General features: G+C 37.5%; 1 long non-coding RNA gene across 2 annotated transcripts in view; it reads right to left on the reverse strand.

The window, feature by feature from the left end:
* LOC138989905 (uncharacterized) overlaps nt 1-1,300 on the reverse strand; it is a 76,822-nt gene extending 75,522 nt beyond the window's left edge. The window contains exon 1 of one of the 2 annotated variants that reach the window (XR_011466084.1): nt 1,231-1,289. This is a non-coding gene — a long non-coding RNA (uncharacterized lncRNA). Of the gene's footprint in view, nt 1-1,230 lie in introns of both variants that reach the window. The other variant, XR_011466083.1, reaches the window with a different exon arrangement.
* Between the last annotated feature and the right edge of the window lie 5,359 nt (nt 1,301-6,659).

Consider the following 6,659-nt stretch of genomic DNA (forward strand, 5'->3'; position numbering starts at 1 on the left):
TTGAATTGGCAGTTGTGTGTAAAGTTATTTTGGGGAGCTTCAGTATGTTGTAAAGTGCAACAAATGTTTTCTGGAAACCCATGGTGACTCTGGTGTTTTGCCTGTGCTTGCAAGAAGTACTCAGTCTAATGTGGGAGATCAGTTCACAGGCATCACTAGCTATTGGATAGTCAACTTCTGTGTATTGCTGGGTCTGGAGACACAAACAAAGGTCTTCAATAACACGTGTCCTAGCTCTCAGAAACACTAGTCCCAATTTTTCCTTTGCAATTGTTCATGTATTTCAGTTTTACTATTTAAAACTGAATTTCAGTGCCTCCTTTTCTTTGTATCAGTTAAATGCACTACTGTGATTCCCAGATTGGAAGGAACCCTGGGGGCCTGTTCCCTTCTTAGCAGAACCAGTGATCTCCTCTGATATAATAGCTTACCAAGTCAGCACGATCAATTTAATTCAGTCTTTTATTAGTCATTTTAGACAATTTAACCAAATTAACTAATTCTCCAGAGAGCATAATGTGAAATTTTGTATTCAAGTATGATGTCCTTTAAAAAGTGTTACAGACAAGTCACAAATAATAGTTTTTTCTTTGTAAGATGAAAATATGCCAACCAACCTATGTTTTTGAACCCAAGATTTTTTGCCTAATTATTTCTTATATAATAACAGCAATGCAATTCTGTATTTCTAGTGACTTTCTTTAACTTCAAATCCCTTAACTGGATATATCTTGTTTATTCTTATGTGTTACTTAAGCCTTGCTGCTGCTGCTGCTGCTAAGTCGCTTCAGTCGTGTCCGACTCTGTGTGACTCCACAGACGGCAGCCCACCAGGCTCCCCCGTCCTTGGGATTCTCCAGGTAAGAACACTGGAGTGGGTTGCCATTTCCTTCTCCAATGCATGAAAGTGAAAAGTGAAAGTGAAGTTGCTCAGTCGTGTCCGACTCTTTGCGACCCTATGGACTGCAGCCCACCAGGCTACTCCGTCCATGGGATTTTCCAGGCAAGAGTACTGGAGTGGGGTGCCATTGCCTTCGAGCCTTAGGGTAATACAAATTCCAGTTTGAGTTCAAGCCAAGTTTAATCATATCTTGACATAACTGGAAAACCGTTGGATTGGTTGATTCATTTATTCATTCTATCAATATTATCTGAGTGCCTGTTATGTGCCAGACACTGGCCTAGGCATTTGGAATAAAGCAGTGAACAAAACAGAAAAAAAATTCCTACCTTCATGGAGTTTACACTCTTCCTTGTTTTACAGTGTGGATGTAGAAGGGACAGTCGGTAGTTTCTGGCGCTATTTTTGTATTAGACTCTATACAGACTACAAATAGACCAGCTAGACACCTGACATAATCAGAAAACTTCAGTAGACGGGACAGGCTGTCTTTGGATTCTTCTCAAGACTGACAATGAATTCCTGACTCAGTATGTGGCGCGTGGTGGTGTTTGTGTGTGAATGTGTGTGAGAGAAAGAGAAAGGGGTAGGAGGATAGAAGACAAGGAAAGAGAAAGTTTAAAGTGTTTCTTAAAGTACAAAAGGGAAAGAGTTCATTCTACAATTTATGAGGGAATGGTTTCCATGTATTTATAAACACAAGTAAAAGAATATGCTCAGAAATACGGGAGTACTTGGCCGAAGAGCGGTATTCTATGTGAAGAAGGGGGAAGAGGCACCGTTCCTGTTAATAGACCTGAAGGCTGATGAGGATGTCTTTTCCTAGAGATTTCTTCCTGACCTGCAGCTGGGCTTACTGCTATAACTCGTTTACATCTCAGCAGAAGCATCATCTTTTCTGAGAAAGTGGAGTAAATATGTCTCTTTTTTTTGTTCCCATTCGACCCGTGTCCTACTGTGGCATCTCTTGTGTTGGCCAAAAATTTCATTTGGGTTTTCCTAAAATATTACAGAAAAGCCCAAATTAACTTTTTTTTTTGGCCAATCCAGTATTATCCCATGTTGCAATTGTATGTTGTTTTCACCTAGACTGTAAGCACTATAAGGCCAGGACCATTCCCTCTGTATTCTGTTAGGGGACAGCTGAATGCCTGCCATATAAGTAAGAGCTTAGTGAATACTTACTGCATCTATACTCTTCTGCTACTCCATTTCCTTGTCATTTTTATATGATTGTAGAAGATAAAAGGTATTTTCCAGGAAGTTTGCTAAAACTATTGCACATGATATGAAAGAAATAATTACTAATTACTGTATTTGGAGTATTGCTTTTTTCTTCTTAATGTAATGCTTTCCACATATTTTTTTCAGTTCTCATAAAAAGCCCATGAGGTTAAATTGCTTTTGAGATCTTCTGTGTGAGTTGGAGGAATTAAGGATTCAGTCTTTTTTTTTTTTTTTTAATTTGGAAGACATTTTTGTTATTGATAAATCATTGAAACAGTTTCAAGTAGATATTTTAAAAGGCTTGTGGGTGTGTTTCTTTTTTTCTTTAATTGAAATACAGTTGATTTACAATATTGTGCTAATCTCTGCTGAATAGGAAAGTGACTCAGTTTGGATACAGTTTCCTCTGCTATATGGTGGGACCTTGTTCCTTACCCATTCTAAACATAATAGTTGTATCTACCAACCCCAAATTCCCAGTCCACTCCTCTCTCTTCTTCTCTTCCCCTTGGTAACCACAGTCTGATCTCTGAGACCCTTTGCATTTTTAAACTTGATTATAGTTTATGAAAAATTAAATGTGATCAAAAGCAAATTTACTGATACTCAGAATATTTATATTAAATAATACATGTATTTTAAAAACTATAGTTGTTTTCTGTATAAAAACTAGAAAATATAGGTGAGCAAAGACAATTAGAGAGTAACTCTGCTAACCAGTTGTTTTTGTGTGTAAATATAAAGTACTGAAACTGCACTGTGCTCAGTTGCTTCAGTCGTGTCCAACTCTTTGTGACCTATGGACCGTAGTCTGCCAGGCTCCTCTGTCCATGGGATTCTCCAGGCAAGAATACTAGAGTGGGTTGCCGTGCCATCCTCCAGGGGATTGGCCCAACCCAGGAATCAAACCCATACCTCTGGCATCTCCTACATTGCAGGAAGGTTCTTTACCTACTGAGCCACCTGGAAGCCCAAAACTGGACTGGCTTCTCTCAAATAATGTCATGTTGTAGTTTCATTGATATCGTGTTTTATTTCTTAATGATACCTAGAACAGTGATGCACCTTACATTTTTTGGATTCTTAGATTTGATGAAATAATATATGTGTGTGCAAATGTAAGTATTACAGAAGAGTAACTGAAGACAATTCCAGCTGCCTCATTTCCTGCATTGCACATTTCATCCTCAATCACACAGAACAGCAAGAAAAAACTAAAACCACACAACAACCACTCAATATAACTTGAAGACAGAGAATGCCCGAATTTCAAAATAACTATAAGTAAAAAGAAGAAGAAGAAGAAAAAAAAGAAACATCAAATCCCAGAAAGTGATCTCTTACATTCCTATCCTTCTATAAGGCATCCTGACAAACAAAGACAGGCTTTAAAAAGCTGCAGGGAAGAGAAGAGAGGAGCTAGAAACTGGTCTAAGTTTGGGCTAAAATTACTGACAGAAAGAGTAAGTCCACATTAAGTCCAAAAATGAAAAAAAGTATTTTGGGCATATCAGGGCATGGTCTACAAGAAAATAACTAAAAGTTATGTGATTTGCTTTTTTGCTTCATTTTTATGCTTTCTTCTGGGTTGTTGAAAAATGCAACTACTTCTTCAATCCAAAATTGAGAAATTCTTTGAAAGACAGATACCTTGTTCTTCATTAAAACCCTTAATTGATAAAGGCAACTTCAAGTAAACGCTTTCATGAGTATAAATAGCTCAGGAAAACAGGGGAAGGGCATAACTCTCCTACAGAGGGTTGATAGGCTCAAAACACTTAAAATTAAGTCTGGTGAGAAAGAAGCAAATTTCAAAAGAATGAGGATGTGTATTTTTGGCAAATTGAGCTACCTGGAATCAGTTTAAAAAGCTAAGTTTTGATAAAATGTGGATATCCAAACAAAAGAAAAATCCTCTATCGTATATTAGAAGGGGCTTGTGAGATACATTCTCAGTAATTTTCAAGTGTACAATACAGTTGTTAACTATAGTCACCACACTGTAAGATCTCCAGAACTTATGCCTCATATAGCTAAAACTTTGTACCTTTTGACCTTCTTCACACATCCTTCGTACCTCCATCCCTGCCAGTTACCATCTGTGAGTTCTGTTTTTAGATTCCACATATAAGTGAGATCATAGAGTATTTATCTTTTTCTGTCTTGTATCACTCAGTATAATGCCTTCAACTTTCATCTATGTTGTTCCAAATGACAGGATTTCCTTCTTTTTTAATGTCTGAATAATATTCCATTGTATATGCTTATGTGTGCATGTGTATAAAATAGGTTTTTTTCTTTATCCATTTTTCTGTCAACAGACACTTAGATTTGTTCTGTATATTGACTGTCATAAGCAATGCTATAGGGAATATGGGAGTTCAGATAGCATTTTGAGATAGTGGTTTCATTTCCTTTGGATATGTATCCAGAAGTGGAATTGCTGGATCACATGGCAGTTCTATTTTTTTTTTTTTTTAGCATTGTTCTCTTTTTTGATGAGAAATATTTGTTTCCTTTACATTGTCCTTGTCCTGTCACAGTGTTTTAGTTATATGGTCAACAGATAATTTGTTCTTTTTCTGGATCAAGAGGAGTTGTGTTTATATTTGATGTTGAGATTGTCATGAGATTCTTAACTTTATGCTTCAGATCTTGACCACTTAGAACTTTTACATATTTGAATTAGACAAAAGCTTGATCTTTTAGATGCTGAAAGGAAGTCCTCAAATATTTATGAGTAATATGATGGATTGTTGTAGACTGTATTATTGACTTCAGTTATTTACTGATGTCCTTGAAATTTACATATCCCCCATATGCCATGAAACTTGTAGTACCTCAATTTTGTGGTGCCTTCTATGGGAGGTATCTGTTTTCCCATCTCATTGATGTCGAGTTCTTTTCAATGAGACTTTCTTTAGTTTTAGAATGTAAGTTTAGGAGAGTTTAGAGAAAAAAAATCAGAGAAGCCACTGACTTGCAGGTAGCATTTCACATCAGTGAAAATGAACCTTTGTTATTATAATCCACTGAAATTTTGGACTGTTTTTTATTCTAGCATAACATAGCAAAAGCTGACTGACACATATGATCTGCTTTATGTTCTTGAATAAACACTCAGGGTTTCCATGTGGGAAATGAATTAAAGGGATAAAAGAGTGACATTGGAAAAAAGTTAGAAAACCGTATCAGTATTCTGAGAGAGATGATCGGTGTCTTGGATTTGGGTAATAGTGACAGAATCAGGGAATGAGAATAAACAGGACTCGGTGATTGCTTACATATGATGATATGAGAAATTTGTCAGAAATTTTAGGTTTTGGTGGAAACAACTGGATGGATGATGATACGACAGACAGCAATGAAAGAAAAATAGATATGGGGCAGAGAAAGCAGTTATGAAGACATTAGTTCCAGATTTCTATAGGGTATCTTAATGCAGAAGTTGAGTAGCAAGTTGGATATATGAGTTCAGAGAAGAGGTCTCAATTAAAGATACACAATTAATATTTATCAACATTTCGATGGAGGCCATAGGAGGGCCTGAGACATCTGAGGAAGAGAATGTAGAATGAGAAATTATGATAGCCTATGGAAAGTCTGCCTCAAACTGTAACATTTGAAGATCAGTCAGTTCAGTCGCTCAGTCGTATCCGACTCTTTGCGACCCCATGAATTGCAACATGCCAGGCCTCCCTGTCCATCACCAACTCCAGGAGTTTACCCAAACTCATGCCCATCAAGTTGGTGATGCCATCCAGCCATCTCATCCTCTGTCATCCCCTTCTCCTCCTGCCCCCTCTCAAGAGTCTTCTCCAACACCACAGTTCAAAAACATCAATTCTTTGGCACTCAGCTTTCTTCACAGCCCAACTCTCACATCCATACATGACCTCTGGAAAAACCATAGCCTTGATAAGTGACTCCTAAAAGTAAGCAAGAATAAAAGGAGAAGAACCTTGGGGAAGGGGCTGCTTCTAGGAAATGTAGGAAACATACAAGATTAGCAAGGAGAATTTTGTAATGTCATAAAGTAAGAGTAACATAAAAGAAAAAAAAACTCCAAATGATGGAAATAGGTCAAATGTACACAGGAGTCAATTGAAAGAGCTCCTAATGCCCAAAGCTAGAAATTTGAGCAACAAATACAGCAGTATTGGATTATAATCTGAGGTATAAAATAAATATCTTTGAGTCTAGACTAATGTAAGCAAATGATTAAATAAATGGGGAAGAAGAGAACTTCCTTATGCAGAAGAATTCCAAATAATTTATGGAGGTACTCTGCCATCAAAAATGTAGAATACAGCTTCCCTGGTAGTTTAGTGGTTAAGAATTTGACTTGCAGTGAAGGCAACACTGGTTTGATCCCTGGTCCAGGAAGATCCCACATGCTTCAGGGCAACTAAGCCTGTGACCACAATTACTAAGCCAGCATTCTAGAGCCAGGCCACAGCAACTGAAGCCCATGTGCCCTAGAGCCTGTGCTCCACGAGAAGAGGAGCCACCACAATGAGAAGCCTATGCA

This window comes from Bos mutus, chromosome 11 (genome assembly GCF_027580195.1).
Source record: "Bos mutus isolate GX-2022 chromosome 11, NWIPB_WYAK_1.1, whole genome shotgun sequence".
Lineage (NCBI taxonomy): Eukaryota > Metazoa > Chordata > Mammalia > Artiodactyla > Bovidae > Bos > Bos mutus.